Source organism: Nanorana parkeri, unplaced genomic scaffold (genome assembly GCF_000935625.1).
Source record: "Nanorana parkeri isolate BGI_ZX_2015 unplaced genomic scaffold, ASM93562v1 scaffold1233, whole genome shotgun sequence".
NCBI classification, from domain to species: Eukaryota; Metazoa; Chordata; class Amphibia; order Anura; family Dicroglossidae; genus Nanorana; species Nanorana parkeri.
This window is the reverse complement of record NW_017307501.1, coordinates 324,112-324,385: the sequence shown is the minus strand read 5'-3', so window position 1 is coordinate 324,385 and position 274 is coordinate 324,112.

Genomic DNA, 274 nt, shown 5'->3' with positions numbered 1-274 from the left:
CACTGGCGGTATTTTATTCTTTTTTGCATTAAGGGGCAGGGCCATGACATTCTGCACTCACAGTATGTTCTCAGTCTGCCGAGTTCAGTGGGCATCAGTCAACCTGCAACCCTAAGGACATCTAGTGGTCAAGAGGAAGTAATGCCTGAGGCAGTCCTGAATGGACGGAAGTATTGCAGCCAAAGTTTTTTTTGTTCACTTCCTGAAAGGCCGATCAGCCATTGGCGGGTTTGGCAGTGGCCCTCCTGGACTCTTCCTTTACTCTCCAGGCCTC